The 25339-nt window shown below is 35.3% G+C and overlaps 1 long non-coding RNA gene across 1 annotated transcript in view; it reads right to left on the bottom strand.

Moving 5' to 3' along the window:
- LOC105490901 (uncharacterized) overlaps positions 1 to 25339 on the bottom strand; it is a 119784-nt gene that overhangs the window by 31607 nt on the left and 62838 nt on the right. The window contains exons 2-4 of the long non-coding RNA XR_011623123.1: positions 6430 to 6855; positions 3260 to 3374; positions 2725 to 2892 (exon numbers count right to left, since the gene is read on the bottom strand). This is a non-coding gene — a long non-coding RNA (uncharacterized lncRNA). The remainder of the gene's footprint in view (positions 1 to 2724; positions 2893 to 3259; positions 3375 to 6429; positions 6856 to 25339) is intronic.

The following is a 25339-nucleotide window of genomic DNA, read 5'->3' as shown; positions in this document are numbered from 1 at the left end:
TCATAATGTGACAAGGCAATGTGCTGAGAGCTATTTTTGCCATTATCCTGAGTCGATATTAGGGAGTGGCAGATAGACTTTGCCTGTATTTTGGTTAGAATTTAGCAGAGATTTCTTTATCTGTGGCTCATCAAATGCTCCACAGAATCCTGGTTGTGTGAAGATGAGGGAAGGTACAATTTCAGATTGTAATTCAAAGTGTCCACTATCCAATCTGTCTACCTAGTTCTGAAAGCTTTAAAATGAGACATAGGAAAAAATGCCCTGTGTGTTAACTTCTTTTTCATCTCTCCAAGACATCATCAGACACTCAACAGTGGCAGTGTCTATCAAAAGATCTTATCCATGAACACAAAATATCTTTCAATTTATTTATGTCATCTTCAATTTTTTTTCAAAAATGTTTCAGAGTTTTCAATTTACAAGTCTTTCATCTCCCCAGTTAAATTTATTCATATTTCTGATGCAATTGTAAACGGGATTATTTTCTTGATTTCTTTTTCTGATACTCCATTAGTGGTACACAGAAATGCAACTGATTTTTTTTTTTTTTTTTTTTTTGAGACAGAGTCTTGCTCTATTGCCCAGGCTGGAGTGCAGTGGCACGATCTCTACTCACTACAAGCTCCGCCTCCCAGATTCACCCCATTCTCCTGCCTCAGCCTCCCGACTTGCTGGGACTACAGGCGCCCGCCACCACGCCCAGCTAATTTTTTGTAGTTTTTAGTAGAGATGGGGTTTCACCATGTTAACCAGGATGGTCTCGATTTCCTGACCTCGTAATCTGCCCGCCTCGGCCTCCCAAAGTATTGGGATTACAGGCGTGAGCCACTGCACCTGGCCACAGCTTATTTTTATATGTTGATTTTGTATCCTGAAATTTTCTTGAATTTATTTAGTTTTTCTAAAAGTTTGTAATGGGGAGTCTTTAGGGTTTTTCATATATAAGATTATGTAATTTGTAAATAGGAACAATTTAACTTCTTCCTTTCCAATCTGGATGGTTTTTATTTCTTTGTCTTGCCTAATTGCTCTGTCTAGAAATTGCAACACTATGTGAAATAGAAGTAGTAAGAAGAGGGTATCCTTGCCATGTTCCTTATCATAGAGGAAATGCTTCAATTTTTTACCATTTAGTATAACACTCTGAAACATCTTTTATAAATGCACTACAGTGTGGTCACCACATTCATTCACTGAAATAGCACTGATCACAACATGGCTAACAGGAAGCACTCTTACGGACATCATTTATGCATTTGCTTTTAAGCATTTCACTGTATGTGTGGTCACCACATTCATTCACTAAAGAAAAAAGAGCCAAAATAATTAGTTCTTAAATCACAAGTTGTTAAAACATGACAGAGTTTATATTACCAAGAAACTCTACCCTCCAGATGTGGTATTATCTCTATTTAAGTAAATATGTGTTATACATACATCAGTAGAAACTAAAGCTAGGAGAGTTGTAAAAGAATATTACAGAGTACCAGTTTAACACTGGCAGTGTCTTAATTAAGCTAAGTGGAAGTTTGAATGAGGAAAACCACAAAAGCTTTAATTATATGCATATTTTTATAGCTCAGCAAAATTTCAAATAAGCGAAGCACTTCTGAAATCCCAAATGTGTAGCAACTGATGATTATATACAATCATTTTTACACACTATTAAGAAAGCCAGTGAACCATTAACAGTAATAAAATAACACACTATATTAATAATAAAGTCTGTGATATGAATGTTAATAAAAAAGATTAATCCAATATCCCTTTACACCACATTTTGTGAAATGTTGCTTGATAAAATAATCAAATTTTGAAAATAATAACACCTCATTGTAATTGTAGTTTAAGACACTCTTTAAAATGTTTTTATGTAATCATTGTCCTCGTACATAGTTACATTTGACTGCGGATTTTTTTTACTACAATTAAAAGATTATAGTACTTATTAATTCATTCTTAGGCTGTTACTTAAAAAAAATTCAAAGGTGCAATTCTTTGATTTTTTTTGTTAACTTTTTAGTTGTATCTTTACTTCTGAATTGCAACGTTAATTCTGGGGTCTAGGACCACACATATTTCTTTTAGCTTAAAGTACACTAAAATATTTGACCCCAAATGACAAATGCCCTGATAGGGCCTACAACAGAGTATAAATAAAGGCATACTGTAGCTTTACTGGGAAATAAAAAGAATTCAGAGGGTCCATTTACATGTGTCTTGGGAAGGAAAGAAACAAACTTTAGCCTTCAAAGCCCATCCTTTTCTTTTGACTTGGGAGCAGAGAAGAACCACCATTATCTCTAAGAGGTTAAGAACAAGGAATAAAACAAAGATTGTTGAGATAGTGATAGTTATTTTCAGTGTACTCATAAATGCAGGAAAGAAACATAAAAATGACAATAATGATTCTTAAAAATGATAAATATTCTACCAAAAATACACCAAGTTCTCTGACCTAATCTCTGTCACACACACATGCGCGCACACACACACACACACACACACACACACACACACACACAGCGTGCTGAAGCTAGCTTGCATGGCTTGCTAGACCTAATTGTTAAATGCTTAGATATTTTGCCAACAGTTTGTTAAAATCTTGATAGCTTGAAATTGGCCTTGGTGGGAATATTTGTACCACAGAAATTGTTAAATGCTAAAACTCAGATGTTTTTGTTTGTTTTTTAGTAATTAAATTTAACAATACATCATCACCTTTAGGGCTTTTATTTGCTTGCTTTTTTGTCCTTTACTTTCTGGTCTTCAATCTTTTGGTTGATTCCTTGGAGAGGCAAAAATTTGTACTGTGTCTCGTCTTAAACCTTCACTTCTTGATGAAGACAAGGAGACTGTGTATATTGTCAATCATCCACTTCATATCCCCTTTTAACAAAGAATACCACAGTTTAAGCAATGGCACTTTAACTTTTGCCAGTTATGTAGACAAAAAGATAATAACTAGCAGCCATCCACAGAGAGGCACTAGCCACCAAGTGTCTTTTCTAATATGGCATCAGCTTTATGAGGGATATAAAATTTCAGAAAGGAACAAGAGGAAAATCATTTTTAAAGGCACAGGACTATTACCGCTCCCTATGAATTTAAAGGAAAAAAATATTAGACTAAATATTAAGTAAGATCCAACTCCCTTTTCTCTTACCCCCTGCTTGGATTTACTTCTGCTCCAATATCACTTGTAACAGACTCTGCAACAACAGCAATTAATACAAAGAGTTGGAATCCCAATCACCTGTCTTTGTACAGGAGAGATAATCAGTGTCAGACAGATGCAGACATGAGTTAAATGGTACATTTCCAATATTGGATGGACTTTGTAGCTCTTCAGTCAACTTCCTGAAATCATACTGACAGGGACAACAAGAAGGATGTAAAATAAAATAATCAGTTGATGTTCTTACAGCTACTAATTGTTTCTAGAAAGTGGAATCAATCAAATAAATTCAGAACAAACATCCTAACTGGCAATTCCAATGTGTCAGGTCTTCACTCTACCCAATATCTGTGCAACATTTGACATTGATATTTTATATTCGTGCAATGAATGCTGCTTTATTTTGTGTTTGCATCTGTGTCCTTGACCTTCATTAAATAATATAGTTAACAAGTCTAGTATCATGTGTTGAATACAATCAACAGTAAAGATATGTCTTCTCCTCCTCGCTCCTCCAGCTCTTGGTAGTCCTGTTTACTTCCATGGCTTCAAACAACACCATTAGGAAACTTTGGCTCCCTTTCTCCTGCTCCACCCTCTTTACTGAGCCCTAAACTCACAAAACCAACTGTCTTTTGATTACTGTCTCATTATCTTCCCTTGCAAAGCAAAATCTAACTTCCTAAAAGTAAAATTATTATCCTCATCCTGTTAAAATCTCCATCCTCCAGCCTTCCCCATCTTAATGAATGTTATCATTTTCTTTCTTGTGGTGAAAACAAAAAACCTTAAAGACAACTTTGATTATCTCACTTCCTCGATCAGAACTTCCCTTTTATATTTCAAATCAGTCTCTCTCAAATCTTTCAGTCTGTTCCTACTGCGATTAGAATATTTTTCAGCCCATCTTCTAAATAAGACAGAATAAATAAGACTACATAAATCAATCTTATTTTTCTGGTATTCAATTTGTTTCTCATCTGGGGCTACAGAAGCTAGTATGTATCTTCAGACACTCCCATAACACATGAAACAAAGCAATCCATCTAAAAAATGTCAGTAATAGAGCCCCCAAACTGGCCAAATTTCAGCATATTCCTACTATTACTGTCTTCTCTAGGCTCTCATACTTCACTGGGATAATGTTAACAGTGGACTTCTAACTGCATTTACTCAATCGAATGTATGTGCTTTTCTAATCCATCCCCACTCTGCCACCAGAATTGTATTTCCAGAATCCTCTCTAAATTCTTGAACTCATGCTCTTAAACGTTTTCTAAAGTTCCCCATTACTGATGGAAGAAAGTCTTAGCAAGGCTTTCAGAGCATGCCGTATTCCATCTCAGCTGCATTTTTCAAAATTTCACAATGACTCTAGTGACACCTCCTCTCTTAAGCTCCTTTCAGAGCACTTCTATTCTGAACCTTTGTTGATACTGTCTCTGCATCCTGGAATCCCATCTGTTTGATCACCTACTGAAATCCATGCAATTTTTCAAAGTCCAACCTCAAATAATTAGCTTAGTGAAACCAATCACACCTCCTTTTTAAAGAATTTTATCCAGCATTTCTTTCTCTCAAGTTCTCTAGCCTGTGCTTGGTAGTTTAGAACTCTGTCATTCTAATTGTTTTTTTTTAATTTATTTTTCAGCCTTCTATCATCTTTTGTTTCTATAATTATGTCAGCCATCCCAATGTGGTTTTCTTCTATCAAATTTGGAAGAAGAAAACAATTATTTCTTAATTTTTAATTTTAATGAAAATTAAATTCATTTCCTGGCAAAGTTCTTGACACATATGAGACACTTAATAAATTATACTTCAATAAATATTTTGTATTTAGAATAAGTAATTCGGCCAGTTTGGGGGCTCTGTTGCTGACATGATTTAAATGAATTGTTTTGTTTCATGTTTTATGTGAGTGTGCGAAGATATATTCTAGTTTCTGCAGCCCCAGATGAGAAGCAAATTGAGTACCAAAAAAAGCAATTTTGATTTATGTAGTCTTATTATTCTATAGCTCTTATTTAGAAGATGAGCTGAAAAATGCCCTCTCAAAGCTATTTTTTTCTTGGCAGATACTCTATTAGTGATAGACTAGAGTTAAAATAATGCAGATAGACTGGAATATTATTATTGATTTTTTTATAAGCCTATGCCAGTTTTCTCTGAATGATCAAATAGCATACCCTGTTTGTCTGGTTGGGAAGAGCAGAAAATTTCAAATACTCAATCTAATATAATAATAGCAAGTACATACTGTGGTGTGCCAAACGGTATTCTACATACTTCTCGTAAAATAACATGTTTAATTCTTAAAACATTCACACATGGTCGATACTCTTAATATCCCCATTTTACAGAGAATGGAATTGAGGGATTCGATGATTAACTGACTTGTTCAAAACACAGGACTTGTCAACATTTAGAACCAGGATAGAAACCCAGGCACACTGATCTATATTCCATCCTCTTTCGTGCTATGCTGTGCTGCCTTTCATTAATTGATTAGAGGCATGTGCAACAGTAAATACAAAGAATCAAATAAAATGGGAACTGAATTGAGGTATTAAAAAGTTTAATAGAAGGGCAAATTAAAGAGTGATGAATTTTGACTGGATTGTCAGAAATTGACCCACAGATGAGAGGACCACTTAGAAAACTCACACATGAGCAGGGTTCTAACTCTTCACCACCTTAAAGGGAGATGACGGCCTTGTGGTTCTCACTATTCTTCAGATTCTAACAGCATCTCTTATTTCCTTCTACTTTTGCCATCTCACAGTATCATAGGCCCTTCCACACTTTTCCTGACTGCCTAACTATTGCAGAGTATAATTACATCAATAATTATTAAGCACTAGTTGGCGGCATATGTAAAAACATATATTTCTTTAACTTTATAACAAAATGCTATTCACCTAGCATTTCTGAACTCAGTTCATTATCAACATATAATAAAAACAAACCTAGCGTCATACTTTTATAGAGTTAAATAGCAACCTTGACTTTCCTAAGAAATACTTTAAGCTTTACTACTCATGGTTTTGTGAACAAATGTCAGCTTTTACTGCACATTGCTTAAACCCTAGAAATTATGAAATATTTTATTTTAGCTACGTTAAGTAATAAGTAAGGATATTCAGGAAGTAATGATATTCAGGTGAAACACACACACACACACACACACACACACACACACATAATTGCTAAATCATTTATTTTAGCCAGAATCTAAATAGACTTACCCTTCTTTTACTAAATCTTCCAAAGATTGAGGCCGGGCGCGGTGGCTCAAGCCTGTAATCCCAGCACTTTGGGAGGCCGAGACGGGCGGATCACGAGGTCAGGAGATCGAGACCATCCTGGCTAACATGGTGAAACGCCGTCTCTACTAAAACATACAAAAAACTAGCCGGGTGAGGTGGCGGGCGCCTGTAGTCCCAGCTACTTGGGAGGCTGAGCCAGGAGAATGGCGTGAACCTGGGAGGCGGAGCTTGCAGTGAGCTGAGATCCGGCCACTGCACTCTAGCCTGGGTGACAAAGCAAGACTCCGTCTCAAAATCTTCCAAAGATTGATAACTCTTTCCCTTCTCTGATTACTATCACACATCATTTGAGAGGTCTTTGACATTGGTGAGTACACATTTTTAAATGAGATGAGGACTGGCTTCCTGGAGAAAGGAGAGAAAGATAGAAATAAAAGCTATTGAACTCAGCTTATCTTTGAAAAATTGACATTAAAATCTAAAACTTACCTATTTTGTATTTTCCAGCATGCAAGAGACTAAAGAGTGTGTGAGTTTTTGTGTGCATGTGAATAGAGGTGTGCATAGCAGTAACAGTTAATGATATGTGCCAACTTGACTGAGCCACAGGACACTCAGATAACTGGTTCAACATTATTGCTGAGTGTGTTTATGAGGGTGTTTCTGAAAAAAATAGCATTTAAATCGATACACCGAGTAAAGCAGGTGGCTTTCCCCAATGCAGGCAGGCACCATCAAATTCATTAAAGACCTAAACAGAACAAAAAGCTGAGGGAGGTCAAACTCACGCTGCCTGACTCCTTGAGCTGAACATTGATCTTCTCCTGCCCACAACCCTCCTAGTTCTCAGGATTTCAGACCTCGACTGGAATCTGTATCATTAGATCTCCATTTCTCAGGCCTTCAATCTGCATCCCCAATTTTCCTGGGTCTCTAGGTTTCATACTGTGAAGCTTCTCAGTCCCCATAATTGCATGAGCCACTACTTGACAATAAATACCTTCCTAGGTATAGATATATCTATATATCTCCTATGAGACATCACCGTAACTGTGACAATTTGATATATATGCATCCAATTCTGTACATATTCTGTTTCTTTGGAGAGCTCTGACTAATGCAATGACTTTGTAAAAAATTTTGGCCCAATGCAGATTTGCAGTGTGTTATTAATTATGTTTCCTTTCCCTGCATTTTGAAATGTAGTTAGTCTATAGCTGTAAGCCAAGCTACAAGCCTTTTTACAACTTATTTCACCTTTTTCAAGTATGGGATTTTTAAAATTTGGCATTGTATTGAGAAAAACTCCCAGGTCAGTAACAAAGGGAGCCAGTATGCTGACTATATCCCTGCAGCTCAGAACTGTGTATCATGGGGAGGTTTTCAGAGAGCAAATGAAACAGAGGGATAATGGTATCAATTATCATAAAATGGCCAAGACAAGTGGAGAAAAATATTCAGACTCCATTGACTTGCATAGCTGTGCCTCAGGCCAAGACAAGACAGACCAATCAAAGATGACTTGAATCCTGAGATCTGAGGAAGAATAGAATCAAATAACAAGGATAATCATGGCACTTAGTGCAGTTATAAGTGGTTCAATTAGAGTGCATTGATCTACCCTTGGGTACTCTTTTTCAAAAGGTAGACAGTTATAAATCATCCTTACAAAGCTTTCTTACAACTTAAAATTCGAATGACTGGATAGAGGTTTTATGTAAGTGGGCAATGAGTTACACTTCAGAGCACAGGTCTTTGAAGTTTTTATATGAATGTGGTTAAGGTTTTACACTTTCAGATTCTCTGCATGTTCAATTTCTTTGCCAACTCTAGCTGATATTTCTTTATATTAACTAAAATAACTGTTAACATCCATTCAGCTTTTATAATTTATGGAAATTTACTTTAACATACAATATTTGATTAATTATCACAACAATTCTATGAAGTAACAAGGGCTGCTATTACTATTCAAAATGTTCTGGTGAGACTGAAACTCAGAGTAATTAATGCATGTGAAATAACTAGGCCAATATTTGACATCTTTGCTCTTTTTAATATTATGTTCTTTCCAACTTCAGTCTTTCCCTCAGCATTAATCTAAGCAATCATTCTACCTGTCTGGGCCACCTTCATTTTCCATTCTGAATACCTACCATATTAAAAAATTATAACTTTCCTCAAACCTCAAATATATCCTCCTCTATCTTAGTGAAAGAACTGACTGTTAACTGCATAGGAAAAACAAATCAAACCTCTCAGGCAAAAATATCTTCAATTTTCTATTGCATTATTTATCCTCACATTCTCATGTCTTTTTACTTAAATTGAAAAAGAAGTGTATATCCTTCTGATTAGCTAATTTTGCTGTCTGTGCTTCTAATCTTGTACTATTTTGCCAATTGTTATTTTTCTCGTGTGTGTGTGTGTGTGCCTGTCTGTCTGTCTGTCTGTCTGTCATAGTTTGAGTTTCCCAGGAAAAGATTTTGAAACTCAGGGAACTGTATTCAGGAAGTTTTTAAAGTCCTTCTTTGAGATTAACATGTATGAAAAGTGAAGCAAGCAGGGTTAAAGAGTGTGATAAATTATATTGCAGTGCAGTGGCCACAAAGTTTCAGCATATTTTGTAGATACTCTAGAGTTGAGGTGGCCCTTCAAAGTTCTCTCAATTGAGGTAATGGGTTAAATTTCTCCCCTTCATTAAACGATCTTGGAATATGGACTGTCCCCAAAATGAGTGTAATCTTGGCAAATAAACTCCCTTCAGCCAACCACAAATTTTGAAGAAAGACTGAGTTTTGAGTTTCAGCAGCCAACACTTTTGGTACCTGAGGGTATACCACAGTGTCTCCTGTACTCTATTACTGTGTGGATCCTTATTCCAATTCAAGTCACTCACATATCACAAAGAAAAAGAGGGGAAGTTATCTCCATTTTTTTTCTAAGTGTCATTCTAGTTGCAACACTTTCTGTGATTTCTTAAATAGCTAATTTTATTTTATTATTCCCGGCTTTATTTTAGTTTAGTTGGCAATTTGTAATGATATATATTTAAGGTGAACAAACTGCTGATTTACTACACATATACATTGTGAAATTTCACCACAATCAAGATACGTAACATAACCGTCACCTCAAGTAGTTACCATTTTCTTTCCCTTGTCCTTTTCTTATCATTCTCTTCCTGCTTCTACTTCTCCTTCTCCTCCTTCTTCTTCTTCTTTTGCAATGGGATCACTTAAGAAATCCCTTCATAGCAAATTTCTTTTTCTTTTCTCTTTTTTTTTTTTTTTTTTGAGATGGAGTTTCACTCTTATTGCCCAGGCTGGAGTGCAATGGTGCGATCTCGGCTCACTGCAACCTATGCCTTCCGGGTTCAAGCGAGTCTCCTGTCTCAGCCTCCTGAGTAGCTGGCATTACAGGCGTGTGCCACCATGCCCAGCTAATTTTGTATTTTTAGTAGAGACAGGGTTTCTCCACGTTGGTCAGGCTGGTCTTGAACTCCCGACCTTAGGTGATCCACCCACCTCGGTCTCCCAAAGTGCTGGGATTACAGGCACGAGTCACCGTACCCAGCAGCAAATTTCAATTATGTGATACAATATTACGAACTATAGTAATATTATTGTACATTGGATCTTCAGAACTTATCTTGTATAACTGTAACTTTGTACATGTTCACCGACATCTCCCCATTTCCCTTTACTTCCAATCCCTGGTAACCACCATTGTACTCTGTTCCTGTGAGTCTGGCTCTTCTAGACACCAAATACAAGTCAGGTCATACAGTATTAATCTTTCTGCATATGTCTTATTTCATTAGCATAATATTTTCAGGTTAATCCATGTTGTCAGAAATGGATAGCCACATGCAGAAAAATGAAACTGGACCTTTACCTCACACCATATATAAAAAAATCAACTCAAAATGGATTAAAGACTAAAACTCAAGATCTGAAACCATGAAATTACTAGTGAAAAAAACCAGAAGGTTAAATCTTCTTGACACTGGTCTGGGTAATGATTTTTTGGATAAAGTACCAAAAGCATAGGCAACAAAAGCTGTAATAAACAATTGCGATTACATCACTATAAAGCTTCTGCACAGAAAAGGAATCAAGAGTAAAAAGGCAAGCTATGGAATGGAAGAAAATATTTGCAAACAGTATATCAGAAAAGGGGTTAGTATATAAGACTCCTACAATTCAATAAGAAAGAGAAAAACACGTAACCTCATTAAAAAAAGTTCAAAGGCCTTGAATATAGATATTTCTCAGAAGAAGGCATACAAATAGCCAACAGGTATATCAAAAGGTGCTGAACTTCACTAATCATCAAGGAAATGTAAATCAAAACCACAATGAGACATCACTCACAACTGTTAGAATGGCTATTATTAAAAAGACAAAAGATAAAAAGTGTTGGCAATGATGTGAAGAAAAGGGACCCTTTGGACACTGTTAGTGAGAATGTAAATTGGGATAGCCACCATGGAAAACAGTATGAAAGGTCCTCAAAAAATTAAAAATAGAAGTACCTTATAATCCATCAACTCCATTTCTGGGTATACATTCGAAGGAAATAAAATCAGTATCTCAAAGAGATAACTGTACTCCCATGTTTATTTTAGCATTATTGAAACAGCTAATTTTAAGCAATTTTTTTTTTTGGCTCTTTATCCCATTCCCACTTTTTTTTTAAAATTGTACTTTAAGTTTTGGGATACATGTGCAGAACATGGAAGTTTGTTACATAGGTATATACATACCATGGTGGTTTGCTGCATCCTTCAACCTGTCATCTATATTAGGTATTTCTCCTAATGCTATCCCTTCTCTAGCCCACCACTCCCTGACAGACCCTGGGGTGTGATGTTCCCCTCCCTGTGTCCATGTGTTCTCATTGTTCAGTTCCCACTTATGAGTGAGAACATGTGGTGTTTGGTTTTCTGTTCCTGTGTTTTTTTGCTGAGAATGATGGTTTCCAGCTTCATCTATGTCTCTGCAAAGGACATGAACTCATCCTTTTTTATGGTTGCATAGTATTCCATGGTGTATAAGTGCCACATTTTCTTTATCCAGCCCATCACTGATGGGCATTTGGGTTGGTTCCAAGTTTTTGCTATCATGAATAGTGCTGCAAAAAACATACATGTGTATGTGTCTTCACAGTAGAATGATTTGTAATCCCAGTAATGGGACTGCTGGGTCAAATGGTATTTCTGGTGCTACATCCTTGTGGAATCACCACAGTCTTCCACAATGGTTGAACTAATTTACACTCCCACCAACAGTGTAAAAGTGTTCCCATTTCTCCACATCCTCTCCAGCATCTGTTGTTTCCTCACTTTTTAATGATTGCCATTCTAACTGGTGTGACATGGCATCTCATTGTGGCTTTGATTTGCATTTCTCTAATGACCAGTGGTGATGAGCGTTTTTTCATGTGTGCTGGCCTCATAAATGTTTTCTTTGGAGAAGTGTCTGTTCACATCTTTTGCCCATTTTTTGATGGAGTTGTTTGTTTTTTTCTTGTACATTTGTTTAAGTTCCTTGTAGATTCTGAATATTAGCCCTTTGTCAGATGGATAGATTGCAAAAATTTTCTCCCATTCTGTAGGTTGCCTGTTCACTCTGATGATAGTTTCTTTTGCTGTGCAGAAGCTCTTTAGTTTGATTCGATCCCATTTGTCAGTTTTGGCTTTAGTTGCCATTGCTTTTGGTGTTTTAGTCATGAAGTCTTTGCCCATGCCTATGTCGTGAATGGTATTGCCTCGGTTTTCTTCTAGAGTTTTTGTAGTTTTAGGTCTTATGTTTAAATTTTTAATCCATCTTGAGTTAACTTTTGTATAAGGTGTAAGGAAGTGGTCCAGTTTCAGTTTTCTGAATATGGCTAGCCAGTTTCCCAACACCATTTATTAAATAGGGAATCCTTTTGCCATTGCTTTTCTTTTTTTTTTTGGTCAGGTTTGTCAAATATCAGGTGGTTGTAGATGTGTAGTGTTATTTCTGAGGCCTCTGTACATATCTGTTTTGGACCAATACCATGCTGCTTTGGCTACTCTAGCCTTGTAGTAGGCTAGTTTGAAGTCAAGTAGTGTGATGCCTCCAGCTTTGTTCTTTTTGCTTAGGATTTTCTTGGCTATATGGGCTCTTTTTTGGTTCCATATGCAATTTAAATTAGTTTTTTCTTATTCTGTGAAGAAAGTCAATGGTAGCTTGATGGGGATAGCATTGAATCTATAAATAGCCATTTTCATGAAATTAATTCTTTCTATCCATAAGCATGGAATTTTTTCCATTTGTTTGTGTCCTCTCTTATTTCCTTGAGCAGTGGTTTGTAGTTCTCCTTGAAGACGTCCTTCACATGCTTTGTGAGTTGGATTCCTAGGTGTTTTATTCTCTTTGAAGCAGTTGTGAATGGGAGTTCACTCATGATTTGGCTCTCTATTATCAGTATATAGGAATGCTTGTGATTTTTGCACATTGATTTTGTATCCTGAGATTTAGATGAAGTTGCTTATCAGCTTATGGAGATTTTGGACTGAGACGATGGGGTTTTCCAAGTATGCAATCATGTCATCTGCAGACACAGAAAATTTGACTTCCTCTCTTCCTGTTTGAATACCCTTTATTTCTTTCTCTTGTCTGATTACCCTGGCCAGAACTTCCAGTTCTATGTTGAATAGGAGTGGTGAAAGAGGGCATCCTTGTCTTGTGCCATTTTTCCAAGGGAATGCTTCCAGCTTTTGCCCATTCAATATGATATTGGCTGTGGGTTTGTCATACATAGCTGTTATTATTTTGAGATATGTTCCATCAATACCTAGCTTATTTTAGCATGTTTTTAGCATGAATCCCCTTGTCACTGTTCAAATTTCATAATAATCTTATTCTACATATTGTCTTAGAGACTATTGTGAGTTGTAGTAGCTGTTTTCTATATTTTTATGACTCTCAAGCCTATATCTTTAATATAGATTTTTTTCTGAATAGTCTCTATTGTTATATTTTTAAATGCCAGTTGGGAATCTCTCCCTGGACATTATACAGCCTTAAAGCTCAACATGTTCAAAAAATGAAATGGCAACAGTAATCATTCATTTCTCCAAACAAAAACCCCCATATATCAGACACTCTATTCAATATCCTCATTCATATCTCTACATGTTGCATAAAAATAATACACAGAGGGTGCTGAAATGGCATACAGTACTACCTTCTGTGAATAATCACAGTTCCATAGCTAAACAGAAGCCAGAAGGGTTTGTCTGCATAGTTGTTTGTTTAATTTTAATTATGATTCTAATGAGCAGAGGCTGTGTCTTTACTCTAAAATGTACTATATTTTCTTATCTGACTACAGTAATTAGAAACTTATTTGACATAATTGAAGCAAAAAGAGGACATAAAAACAAAATAGAATATGATGGTTTTGCTAAAATAAGCTCTATTGCCTCAGAAAAGAAATAAGTTAAATATTAACTTCATCTGATGACTGATATTATTTTGTTTCATTAACAGTATATAAAATTAACTTCTTATACAAGCTTTGTTAGTACATAAAATATGCATAAACTAATGAAGTTAATATTAGATCTGCATGAAATCTCAAGAGCATTCCCTTCATTATTATAAACTAACATTTTTGTGACTGGTCAATGGTGAATAAACAATCTGTCGAAGAGATAGAACAAAAATAAAATAATAAGCAAATAAGTCTGTTTTTGACGTTTTTGGGGCCAAGCGCTGAACCCGGCAAACAGTACTGGAAAAAAAATACATACATATGTGTGTGCAGGAAAACTGACATATGAAACAAGCAGAACAATTAGTGATCAATCCAGCATTACATTTTACAAAGTATAAGCACAGCTGGTTTTTAAGAAGAAAGTGATGAGTATGGGCTGAGACATTTGGAAAAAGCAGAACTTTGAATCTGGGTCTTGGAAGACAAGAATTTACGCAGGTGAAAGGAATAGAACAGGAATATATCTAGGAAACAAAAAAACACAATCAAGAACATGGAAATTGAAAGCACGGCCTTTGAAGAGAACAGGAAAGAGAAGCCCAGAATTTGAACCAACTTCTGGAGAGAGATAACAGAGGCTTTTGAAAGGCATCTAGAACTGGGCAACAAAAACTGAAGAGTTAAGCCTCATCCCCTGCTCCTGTTGTCTTTTTAGTGTGGATCAGGGTACTTTTGCTTCACTGAGCCTGAGTTCACTCAGTTTCCACACTGAGGACAGTATCAGCCCTGCCTCTGTCCCGTAACTGTAGAAATGAAATGAGATAATCCCTGTGGCAGTGCATTTTAAACTGCAAAGATCTCCATAAAGGGGATATTATTAATGGTCAAAATTAATATTCCTTCCCACATGCAGGATGTGTTACTCTAGACACAATTAGGGTTGCTGCTGCTGCTGCTGCTGTTGTTTTAATTAGCTGCATGTAGTAGGTTGTTACAAAGGTGGGTTAGATTAAATAATTTGAGTGCAATATTTCTTCCTATATAGAGAAACACATCCAGATCCCTTTATACAAATACAGAAGCTGCTTGATTGTTTTGGTTGTTTTGTTGCTTGCATCTTCATTTTATTATATTTTGTATTGCTTGTTTTCCTGGACTCTATAGAGATGTTCAAGAGAGCATATGACTGATATCATGGAAAGAAACCTGAATTCCTGTCCATTATAGGTAAAATTGTATCCTCCCAAAATTCATATGTTGAAGTTGTAACACCCTAGTACCTCAGAATGTGACATCATTGGGAAATAGGAGAGTTGCAGATGTAATTAGTTTGTTTAAAATGAAGTGGGCCCTAAATCCAATCTGATTAATGTCCTTTAAAAAGAAGAAATCTGGAAACATACACACACAGGAAGAATGCCATGTGAACATGAAGACAGAGACAAGAGTGAAGCAACTACAAGCCAAGGAACACCAAAGATTGTCAGAAAACCACCAAAGGTAGGAGACAGACATGGTATAGATTCTCTGAACCAACACTGCCGGCACTTTGATTTTGGACTTTTGGCCTCCAGGACTATGAGACAATAAATTTCTGTTGTTTAAGCCACCTCATTTGAGGTACTTTGTTCTGGCAGCCTTAGGAAATGAATACATCGAAATCAGATCCAGATTCAAGTAGTGACTGTATTCTATAACTACTGCATAAACCTTTATCAAGTCACACAATAGCTTTGAATTTCCTTAAAATAATGTGAGAACGCATGGACACAAGGAAAGGAATATCACGTACCAGGGCCTATCAGGCGGGTAGGGGGCTAGAAGAGGGATAGCATCAGAAGAAATACCTAATGTAGATGATGGGTTGATGGGTGCAGTAAACCACCATGGCACGTGTATACCTATGTAACAAACCTGCACATTCTGCACGTGTATTTCAGAACTTAAAGTATAATAATAATAATAAAATAATATGTATTCTTGCTGCCTCACAGCTTTGTGTGGATCAAGCAGGTAATATTGCAAACAAATTCTGTACATGATAAAAATGCTATAGCATTTTTATGTGGTTACTCATATGAATAAAAGTAACCAAAATTGCTTATCAATAAATGTCCTTTTATTTGCAATGTTCTGTCACAACTACAGAAGGTACATATTATACATAACCGTGACTTATGACACATCATCTTTTAAATGTGTCAGACACATTTAGGCACACACTTGTAGGCATTCTGTATATTGAAATTCATATGATATAACCATAAATAATTTGACACTATTTAACCTGTTTTTTCTAGATGTTGGCATGGGACACATTACTATATTCACTGCAATTGGCTGCTGGGATTAAATAAATTCTTGGGACTCTATTATATGCTTCAAAAATATGTGTGTGTATATACTGTATGCCTTGTAATATATATATATATATATGTATATATATATGTGGGTATAGGTATATATGTAGTTGGGTATGCATATAAAGGTATGTGTGGGGTATGTGTGTATATCTCCTTATTATTCAGGTTTAGCCAATGTGTACTCCTTATCTAATAGTATATTATTGGTGCATAGAGGTGTCATGCCTCTGCTATATTTTCATAAGTGACAAGTGTTTCTGTGACTCTAAGGAATAGAAAATGCTGACCAAAAAAAAAAAGACATTTTGTTAGGCCTAACCCACACAAGAATAAATAGGTCATAACACTGTGGAGTTCTACAGAAACAACTGAATATTGCCTGAAAAAAATGTAGTTATGTAGTATAATCTTTGTGCTGACATTAAAAGAAAAGAAAAACTGTCAGGAAAAAAAAAAAAAAAAAACACAATCAAAGGTTGCTGACTTCCCTTTGCCAGATATGCAAGCCAATGAGTTTAGCTCCAGTAGCTGTGACTGATGACTGAGATGAGAAGCCCTGAAAGAGAGGAGTAGGTTTTGATAGTGGCTAGATGGAAAAATCTAGCTTATTTTTAAGAGATCTGGCTTATTTTTAAGACAGTGATAGACTTTGACATTCTGAAATGAGATTTTTTTACAACTGGAGTTGGGAATAGAAGAGCTACAGTGTGGCTTTTATATGCATGTTATTAGTACATATTTACATATATATGTAAAATACATGTATATTATTATGGTCAATATATATATAGGTTCCTTAAATATACACAGTTTCACCACAGTATTTACCTAGAGAACTCTTAGATTTTTTTCTAGAATTGTTATAGTTCAGACCCTTAATCTGTCTTCTCTTTTAACACTCGTTCTATGACTCTTCCTTTTCTACGATCATTTCTTGGTTTTCACATAAATAGGGATATTTATTTATTTTTGGTAGTACTTCCATATTTTATTTAGTATTAATTCTATATTATAGCTGCATAGCACTTAAATCATATTTAAAGTCTGCATCTTATATATTTTTGTGTGACTGATGACTAAGATGAGAAGCCCTGAAACAGAGGAGTAGCTGACCATATGTAAGTCATTTAAAATATCAGTTGATTATTACAGAGGATCTTTGCAACACTGAAAGCAAATATAATATTGATGATAACTTTTCATTTGTAAGAATATATTTACTGGCCTATTTTTAAAAACTAGACAAATAGCATTTAGCAAGTCTACAATTGACTTCCTCAAAGACCTTCAAAGCATTTTTAGTCTCATTGATCCTTATGTCATCCTTAAGATTACCTCTGTGTGCAAAATCAATTCAACTGCAAGTGATAATCAAGTCAGAAATAAAGCCATTCACTTAGGCAAATAAAAAACAATTTTGACTTTCAAAAACAATTCTGAGTTTTGGAAGACTGTGTCAGTATAAAGTCAGATAGAAGACCTAAAAGTTAGGCCACGGGATAGGCAAATATACTTATTTTCAAAAGACAGTGATTGAGAGATCCAGAAATAAGAAGATAAGTATAATCGCTAGTTCAGTTTTATGTATTACCTAATAGTAAGCTATTAGATGAGAATCTTCATTCCTCTGCTTTTCAGCCTGCATTGTCTCATGTGGTCACTTCACAGATGAATGGCAATGGTCTACATCAGTGTTTCTGAGCACTTTGACTGGCCCTGGTGCCTTTTGTCCAATTTTGTACAAAGATGCAAAAGAAGTTTTGAGAAATATATAATCCATTAAAGGGAAAGACAAGCCAGGGACTATTAGCCAGAGACTATCTGCCTTATTTTCTATCAACTTTTTCATTGATTTCTTGTTTATTTCAACATATATGCCATTCTTCCTAAGAAGAAAGACAAATGAATCATTTGTCTCGCTGAGGAGTATTAAAATATATATGCCCTTTTTGCCTTCCCTAAAAGTTAATTTTTCATGACCTTTTATTTGAATAAATAATGATGTTTGCCTCATAGAGAAAATTTTTACTATGAAAATAAAAGTGTCATTTCTCTGTAGAACTGATGTGCTGTAGAAGAAAGATTATTGACTTAGGGGCTAAAAATTCTAAATTTGAATCTTATCTCTCCAGTTTGTAAGATGTGTTTCCTTAGGCATTTTTATTTTTATTTTCACCAGGTTCCCCACTGCTTTATCTAAAATAATGCTTATTTATAAGTTATAGGATTGTTTGGGGAAATAGATTACATAATAAAAGCAAAGCAGTTGAAAAAGGAATATTTTTATAAATATTAATTACAATCTTTTATGCCCATTGCTGCCCATTGCCCATATCGCACACTAAACATAACTTTTCTTAACAGATTCCTGTCAAATACATCATATCTGAAAACATCATAGGGCATTACATTCAACTTCTGTAAGAGAACAGATATCCTGTAGGAAAACTTTCAATCACAGTTCATTAAAATAGTACAACCTATTTCTGTCAACTTTGAGTGATGAGCTCTCTGCTGTTCTTTTGATTATATAAAATCAATGGAATCTTTAATATGTATTTAATATCTTCAGAATCCTCCACAGGTTACCTCTGAGTAAAGCAGTAGAAGTGATTCATCAAGGCATATAGTTCTGTGATTCCAGAAAGACAAGGAGAGTTCAGAGAACTGGCTCTGCCTCTAATTCATAATCTATTCTTTCCTCAGATAATGTGGAAAGTTCTAACATTTTTAATACTGGTCCAACTCGGTGTCATCCTTTATGGTAAAAAAAAAAAAAAAAAAAAAAAAAAAAAAAATTGCCCTGTGAATAATGAAGATTCCCTGTAAGTTTTAGGACTAAATTGGAGTCTAAACGTGCACGTCATTTGCACAAAGTCCATTCTCTCTTGTATGGGCCGAAAATTTAGGACCTTTGTAACAAACATATTTGTCATTTCACTCCCTGATCATTTTAAACTTAGTTGATGGATTCTGGAAAATTCAGCATGGTATATGAATTACTGTGAGGATTTGGAATATTTCACTGTACCTTCCACTGACATTAATGATTAAAACAATCTTAGTTATCTTGCTTGAGTTTAAAGTTTGATAATCCTATTTGGTTTCATGTCATTTTTTTCTTCTGCTTACAAGGAGCTTTTAGAATTGTGTGATCTGGTATGTTTACCCATTCCCCAATTTTGTTTATTTTCTTTATTTTAAAACATTGTTTTTCTTTCTTTTTTTTTTTTTTTTTTTTTTTTGAGGCGGAGTCTCGCTCTGTCGCCCAGGCTGGAGTGCAGTGGCGCGATCTCGGCTCACTGCAAGCTCCGCCTCCCGGGTTCCCGCCATTCTCCTGCCTCAGCCTCCCGAGTAGCTGGGACTACAGGCGCCGCCACCACGCCCGGCTAATTTTTTTGTATTTTTAGTGGAGACGGGGTTTCATTTTGTTAGCCAGGATGGTCTCGATCTCCTGACCTCGTGATCCGCCCGTCTCGGCCTCCCAAAGTGCTAGGATTACAGGCTTGAGCCACCACGCCCGGCCAAAAACATTGTTTTTCATCAACATTTACGTAACACTGTACTTGCATTTGCATTTGACACTTCTCTAATCCATGTGCTGTAAGGCTGTTATGCCACGCTATCTAAAGTAGTTATTTGCGATGTGGTGTTAATTAAACTCATGTCATAATTTGATGCCCTACATAGAACCTTGAAAATAAAATAATATCTGTGTTCCAAAGCCACAGACCACAGATGTATCACAGGCACATATTTGATATAATGGAGGTAACACAGTGAAAATTTTTCATTTTTATCAGAAAAATAACCATGTGTTCTTCTAATGTTGAATAGATAATCAAGTTTTACATAAAGTAGACCATTCCAAAGTGGAACAAGGTCAAAGTTTTAGGGCAAGTCGTTTCTTCAAAGTGATGTCTGAAATTTCCTTTATAAGACACAAAGACATTAATTTCAAATTGAAAGATGAAGTTAAATAGTACTGTACTCCTAGAGAAGAAGCACAGTGAAGAAGTCATCTCACAGGGCCACTGATTTTGGACACATGGCAAACCAGAGAGTACAAAACCACAGAGCCAAAGCACCAGAGGAAAGCATCCCAAACTTGGGGTTAAAAATGATTTTAATGTAAGTGATGTTCAGTGTTTTGAATAATAACCATGAAAGGATATTCTATTTATTGAATAATGACTCAATTTGCAGTAACGCTCTTGAATTACTAATGGAAGTATTAAAAACTATCAGGCATTACAAACTATATTTTAGGGCATGCAAGTCTGTATATGAACAGACATATATCCACTGAAGTGTCTGCTCATGTTCATTGACATTTATGGACAGGAATGTGTCATAACAGCATAGTATCACCATAATAGCAAAAAACTCAAAACAACTAAAATGTCCACCAAACTTAGAATGGTATATTCATAAAATGTGATGGTGTATAAAACTAAAATTAATCTACAGCTACACCTAACAACTTGGAAAGTTCTCACACACAAAATATTAATCAAAGAAAGAATCAGATACAAAATAGTACATTGTTATAAAATTCAAAATATCTAAGACTATCCTATATTATTTAAGGTTAAATCCTTAGGAGGTCATAGTATAAAAATAATGATGAGTATTTTCTATTTAATTATATAAAAATGCAGAGGTCAATATACACCATGGAATACCATACAGCCATAAAAAGGAACAAGATCAATATCGTTTGCAGGGACATGGGTGGAGCTGGAGGCCATTGTGCTTAGCAAACAGAAAGTTCCTGTGTTACAGAACATGCACCTAACAGTGCATGTTCTCACTTGTAAGTGGGAGCTACAGGATGAGAACACATGGACACAAAGAGGGGAACAAAACACACTGCACACTTTCTGAGGGAGGAGGGTGAGAGGAGGAAGAGGACCAGGAAAAATAATTAATGGGTACTAGGCTTAATACCTGAGTGAAGAAATAATCTGTACAACAAACCCCCATGACACAAGTTTTCCTATGTCACAAACTTGCATTTTCCCCTTGAACTTAAAATGGAAGTTTAAAAAAATACAGAGGTCATATTGTTGGTAATCTTTGTGGCAAAGAAGGGTATTGGTTGGAAACAAAATAATAAAGAATTTCTAGACTTTGTGTCTAGGTGGTGTTCACTCTATGCAATATCATTTTGAGCTGGATTCATTTGAGAGAAACTTTTTAAAATTTGTGACATATTTCATATATCTAAAGTTTAAATGATTTTTATGTATTTTTGAAAATTTCTTCAGAGCTGAGTATTGGCCTGTACATGATTTGCATTCACAGAGGGAATATGAAAGTGAATGAGCATACTGTACAGAAGAGCTAGATATTAAATTACAATCTCCTTCCCTTTTACGTTGTTTCATTGGTATCCAATATTTTAAATAAACCTGCATGGATATGTGTGTGCATGGATGCATATGTGTATCTATGAATGGAACAACTCAGTACTTTAACAACTGAATAATTTATAGCTTATTGCAAAACCCGAAATTTAGAACTAGGTGCTACCATTAACTTCATCATGTTATAGTAATTGATGTGACCTAATTTTAAATGGTCACACAACTGTCTCACAAAACTTTCTTAGTAACTAATTTCACATATAAAGAAATCATATTTTCATGACCCCATATTTTACCAAAATTGAAATGTATCTTAATATAATCTTGACATTTACAATATTTTTGCATATTTTAAAATGTTATTTTTATTATTTGAAAAAGGAAGTAGGTATGGCTGAGAATAGGAAAAAATACTTAGAAAAATAGAGTCAACTTAGTGTCATGTTTCCCATGATAGAGGGTAGGAGAGCAGTGAGTATTGCACTGATATTTTATTCCACTTTGACCTCCCACCACTTATTAGTCACGTCCATATTTATGTCTGTTTGCTTTGCTTCCTCAGGGGCATCTAATCTCTAAATATGGCCTCCCTATCTCAGCATCTCTTATTGACTTTTGCTAATCTTATTATTTCTGCTGATATTTACTCTGCATGTCATTTTTGCTTTCCCGGCAATATACATTGATGTTCATCCCTGAGGAATGTTTACATTACCAGCCTAAACAAATGAAATTAGAGAAGTAAGGTGGTCAGGCCTAGATCCTCATTGAACAAACGAGCAAACATCTACTTGGAGGGCATAGCAAAGAATTTAAACTGGGATCAGCATGTGAAGCCAGTATTGATAACAGTGACTGAAGACCTGTTTTGCCATGTTTTGGCATATATTGATCTTTTAATAAGTTCCCAGCTTAAGCCTTAAGAGAAATCAACAAATTAAAATCTTACTGGGAAATAAAACCAGAAATGTAAGTGCTTTCCTTTGTTTTTAACATTTCAGCATGGAGGAAAGGCTATAGTCTTTGGATTCAAACAAATTTGGAGTCAAATTCAAGCTCTTTCATTTAATAGGAGTATAATCTTAACATTCATAAACCCTAGTGCATTATCTAGAAAACAGAGAGTAATCCTTGAGAGCTTGTCCTTAGAATTAAATAAGATTTTAGATGTAAAGTGCCCTGTGCTTTTTTGACATCAACTATTAGTAATCAACTGTTGTTAAATGGCTGTTATTACTTTGACATTAATGACATTAATTGTTATTATTGCCTCTGTTGCTTAATTGCGTTGACACTCCCACCCTCTATTCCTGCTCTTACATCATCCCTATTCCCACAACAAGGGAAATCACAGGAATTTCCATTCTCTTTGTCGTGGTTGTAGAAGAGGCATTGGCTTCCTACGGTTCTCATATTGCATTGAAAGTTTTAATAGAAAGGAGGGGGAGTGAGATACAGAAAAGAAAGGAAGGTGAATTTGGAAGAATAGAAGATGGCAAAAATAAATGATATATGGGTAGAAAAATGATAGATCAATAGATAGATGGATAGATAGATAGATAGATAGATAGATAGATAGATAGATAGATTAGATAGATAGATAGATAATAAAAGCTACGTGTGTATCCCCTGCTAAGGAAGGCTTGTGCTGAAGGTGGTTTTGCTCCTGTATTTGAAGGCCTACAAATCCCCTTATCCATATTTGTATATGAATTCAGAAAATAATTACAAATAAACTTTGTTTTTTGGATTGTTTTATACATTTCTTTATATATGAGTGAGGATTTTGAGAGTATAATGTTGTAGCATATTAAAATATAATACTGATATGCAATAATTTTAAAGAGGTACAACATGACTTTTAATGAAAAGTAACAGTTTCTTACCATTCTCTATCTCCAGTTTTATTTATCTGTTAAACAAGTTTTTATTATTTTAAATATTTCTTCTGATATGTACTTTAGTATGTCTTAATAGCATTTACATCATGTTTTTAGATTTTTCAATTTTACTAATATATTGCCTTCTTCCTACAACTATGTAGGGCTTTGGTCACTTATAATACCATTCCCACACTCCTTTCACTTTTTTTTCCAAAATAGTCATATTGTTACTTTATTGATTATACATTGATTATACATTGGTACATTATTGATTATATGTCTATTCATTATTTCGTAACTCCCAACTATTTCAGTTCCTAAATTCTCACTCAACTTTCTACCCAAATTCACCTTCCACAGAATTTCCCAAGAAAAGACATGTAAAGAACCCACTATTTCATTCATTACATACACAAAATATCTGTGGTTTGCCTTTATTCATGCATAACAGCAAGATTTACTATGGAATTCTAAGTTAAAATCATTTGGCTCCAGAAATTTGAAAAACTTCTTTAATTGACTCTTAGTTCTGGGTCTTGCTGTTGACAGTTCTGATGACAGTGTGGATTTTTTTTATGCCTCTGTAATTGTCTTTTATTTTTACTCTTTGGAACTGTATACAATGTTCCTATTTTCTCATTTTTTTTTCAAAAAAATATATTTAGGGATGTGTTGCCTCCATCCCATTTGTTGAATAATGGTTGGAATGTCACAATAAAAAGACTTAGTAATTTCGCTCTAGAACATTCTTCTGTACTGTTTATAAAATAATGTACCCTCTTCTGTTTTCCACTCTTCATGTTTTTTTCTTTTTAAGCAAATGTTAATTAAACATCTTTAATTAGATGTTTAATCCTTGGTGTCTATTCTCTTCCCTATTTTCAATTTCTGCCTTTTTCTTCTGCTTTCTGGGAGATTTCTTCTGCTTTGCTTTTCTACCCTTAGGCATATTTCTTCTTTTATTTTCAGAAATGAATTTTTAATTTTGAAAAGCTCTTTATTGTTAACTGATTGATCCTTTTAATTGTATTATGTTCTTGTTTTATATGTGAGGTAGAATGGAATTTCTTTGTATAGACCAATTATTTATGTTCTTGAATTTAAAAATGTATTTTATTTCCTTTTTTTCTCTTCAGATGTTTGAAGAACTTTGTTTTATGTTTAATAACAAAGCAACACAAAAGTAATTGTAAGAAATATATACATGGGTTTGATGTTTTTAACTGACAGATGGTAGAAAAGGAAAGCAGAGTATAACAATTTGGAAAATTTGCAGTCAAGCCTTGTGGTAGAGAAAAGGCAGGCTGAGTAGCAATCCCTTGCTGGAGAGATTAGTATGACTAAAAGGGAGCCTAGTGCTAATACATAAGACAATGGTAAAAAGGCCTTGAAGACATTTCAGTAATCTTTGGGACAGCCCCTCCCATCACAAGTACAGAGGCCTAGGAGGAAAGAGTGCTTTCAGGGGCCAGGTCCAGGGTGCCGCTCCCCTGCTCAGCCTCAGGACACTGCTTCCTACATCCTGGCCACTCTGATATCAGCCTTGGTTTAAAGGGCCCCAGATACAGCTTGGGCTGCTACTTTGAAGAGTGCTGGCTGATAGAAGCCTTGGTGGTTTCCATGTTGTGTTAAGCCAGCAGGTGCACAGAATGCAAGAGTGAAGGAGGCTTCCCAGCTTTCACTTAGATTTCAGAGAATGAATGGGAAAGCCCGGTTCTCAGGCAGAAGACAGTTGCAGACACAGAGCTCCTGCAGGCATTCTCTACTAGGGAAGTGTTGAAGAGAAATGTGGAGTTGGAGCCCC

Source organism: Macaca nemestrina, chromosome 5 (genome assembly GCF_043159975.1).
Source record: "Macaca nemestrina isolate mMacNem1 chromosome 5, mMacNem.hap1, whole genome shotgun sequence".
NCBI classification, from domain to species: Eukaryota; Metazoa; Chordata; class Mammalia; order Primates; family Cercopithecidae; genus Macaca; species Macaca nemestrina.
Note: the sequence above shows the minus strand (reverse complement) of the source record. Positions and strands in the feature narration are given on the sequence as shown.